This window comes from Ceratotherium simum, chromosome 7 (genome assembly GCF_057802395.1).
Source record: "Ceratotherium simum simum isolate JZ-2026a chromosome 7, ASM5780239v1, whole genome shotgun sequence".
NCBI classification, from domain to species: Eukaryota; Metazoa; Chordata; class Mammalia; order Perissodactyla; family Rhinocerotidae; genus Ceratotherium; species Ceratotherium simum.
The window spans coordinates 38,230,844-38,234,095 of NC_141906.1; positions in this window are offsets into that span (position 1 = coordinate 38,230,844).

A 3,252-nucleotide genomic window follows, 5' to 3' on the forward strand; every position below is an offset into this window, starting at 1 on the left:
CAACTCAAAGTAAAGTGTGACGGAGGAGAAGTTGAAGACGTAGGAGACAACCACCCTAACCAATTGCATGCAGCTAAAAGTATCTCTCTTTTGCAAATTTTACGAAACATAACCATATGAACACATTGCCAGGGGACCTGTGCAAGTGAGGAGCCCTAAAGATAGAGCTTCACTGGCTTCATGGTAAATCTGTCTCCAATTCCCATTGTTGATCTGATTAGCTGCAACCAGCATGCGACCCTGGTTCGGTTAAGGTAACTCTAACTTCTGTGACAAACAAACACAAAGATGTGTTATGGCTCAAACGTGATAGAGGTTTAGTTCTTGCTCGTGTAAATTTCAAAAGAGGTTTTCTTCATTGACTGGTGCTCTCCTCTAAATGATGACTTAGAGGCCCAGATTCCTTCCACCCTGTGGCTCCACCTTCAACACATGAATTCTGAGACTGCCATGGCCATCTGTACCAAACCACAGAAGGAGAAAAAGGATGGAGCACCACCTGTGGGAAGTTTTATGGGCCTGACCCACAAATGAAGTGTATCACTTTCACTCACATTCCATCACCTAAAACTCAGTTACGTGGACACATCTGACTGCTAGCCAGGAGCTAAGAGTGGAAACCATGACTTTGTAGCAGTTCAGGTCCACAGAGGTTTCCCATTTCAATCCAGCGTCACTCCATGCTCCGCATTACAAGCAGAGAAGGTGGACAGTTACATCAATCTCCTTTTGGTAGCTGCTAGGATAGGCACAAATTTAAAAAAGGAAGAAAACAAATCATTCCTATTGCCTCTGTGCCACTGAAGCTACCAACAAAAAATGATGGAGTCATTTGCACGTGTCACCACTAGATGGATCTTTAAGCCTTTGGATTCCCCAAGTTTTGATCTGAGATGCTTTTCAGTGATGCAGGATAAAAGGGTTTTCTGGTCATCTGAGCAAAGATATAAATGGCCCTATTCTTCTTGGCCTCACCCAAAGAATGGGTCTGGGCCTGCCTCCACCTGGGGAAGATTAGCAACTGTGAGAGAAGAGAAGCCAGAGCTCTTAAGCAGGGCATGGGTGATGTCCACTGGAGGCAGAGATGCTGAGCCCACGAGGCCTAGCCAGAGCCCCAGCTCTGCCCCGAATGTTCAATGCGACATCACCTCACACTAACCTTGTTTCATCATCTGTGAAATGGAGACCGTAATACTATTGCAATTTAGTACAGGTTTGAGACTTTTTCAAGTGCTTTCACAAACATCCTCTACTTTGTCCCCATGACATCCCAGTGAGGTCGGCATTAGGCATTACTGGTCCCACTTAGGTGGGAAACTAAGGGACTAAAATCAAAGTTAACTTGCCCAAGGTCACAAGGCAAGTTAGGGGCAGACGCAGAACTTGTGATTCTCTACACTTTCTGTGCTTTGCTTTCTATACAACACTGCCAATGCTTTGACTTCTTGCTCCCCACCGTGGCATAATGAAATGAGCGGGATGGCCGGCCCCATGGCTTGGCGGTTAAGTGCGCGCGCTCCGCTACTGGCGGCCCGGGTTCGCATCCCGGGCGCGCACCGACGCACCGCTTCTCCGGCCATGCTGAGGCCGCATCCCACATACAGCAACTAGAGGGATGTGCAGCTATGACATACAACTATCTACTGGGGCTTTGGGGGGAAAAATAAATAAATAAAATCTTTAAAAAAAAAAAAGAAATGAGCGGGACAAGTAATGTCATCACTATATTCATTTCATAGAGGAAAAAACAGATTCAGGGAGGTTTAAGCAACCTGCCCATTTTGGCAAGGCTAAGGTTAGAATTCACACTTCCAGATTTCCTCTTCAAATAGGTTTTTTAACCTTAACACTAAACACTCTTATTGGCCAAAAGGGCTGATTTTCTCCACTTGCTGCCACATAGAGTATAAATATTTAAATTCTTCTTTGGTGCTTAGAAAAGAACTTTTTCCTCTCTCCCATTAAACATGATCCTGTAATTTTGGTCAATGTCAAGATTAGCCCTACCTTTTACATGCTCTACTTGTACATTTTGTCAATTATTTGAACAAAGAAAATAGATAAACAAGAAAGGTGTTAACAGACGCTGAGGAGCAAGTAGGTAGTGGAGTATCAGCCAGTCCTCCAGCGCCTCTGTCCGAAGTACGTGGCACAGAGCAGTGGTTTTCAAACTGGCCTCCAACCCTGGCCCAGGGGCACCAGCCACTTCAGTGAGCTTTGGTGGAACTGGGGCTGTTTTTCAAGCCCTTCCCTCACCCCAGGTGATTCTGAAGTTTAGCAAGGACTGAGGACCATTCTGCGCTCCAAAGTAAGTCTATGATTTGTTCTCATGCTTGAAACTTTTCCCTTAGCCAAAAGGAAATGAAAATCTCACTCAGAAGAAACGATATCAAAGTGACCTAAAAGTCAGCTACAAGTGGGAGCTGAGAACTGGAAACCGTTAAATAGCCAAGAGGACACTGATCTTCCTCAGACTCCAGATGAAATGGAAACAAATTCACAGCTAAAGAGGGGATTGTGTTCTCGGACCATGTGATTTTCAGATTCCACTAATATTTACTCATGCCTTGCACGTGGCAGACACTATGCTGGTGGCTGTTTATATTTCAGTTCTTCTTACAACCACCATGTGGAGACACCAGCATCCTCGTTTCACAGATGAGAACGCTGAGACTCAAAAATGGCCAAGTGACTGATCCAGTGCTTGCAAGAAGCAGAGTTGGTGACAGCCAAGTGTTAGAAATGACAGACCTACCATTGCCTGGGAGCCTGCTATGTGCCAGCCCTTTGCCAATAGCTCTGTACAGTACATGATTTCTAATCCTCATAGCAACCCTGAAGAGTAGGGATATTTTTATTTCCACTCTCCAGATGAGAAAAACCGACACTTAGAAACGTTTGATAACTCTGCCCATGGCATCATTCAGAGAAGGCAGCAGCAGAACTCAGTGCAGAAGGTCCGGGCCCATGCAGTGTGGCAATTCCAGGCCCAGGGTGGCTGTTCTAACCGTGATTGTTTCCTCACCTTCCACTGTTCTCCGACTCACCCTCAGCAGTCCGTGTAGGAGCACAGGTAAGCCCTGCCAGCTGAATGGTGGCCCTGCTCAGAGAAAAGACAGTCATTAAAGTCATGCTACAGGCTTCCTCTTTCCTCAGCCATTGTGTGGACCAGAATGGCTTTTCTTACAATGTTCTGGCAGCAACCCGTGACCCGGGTCTGTGCCAAGGTGATTCAGATTCTGTCCCAGCCCT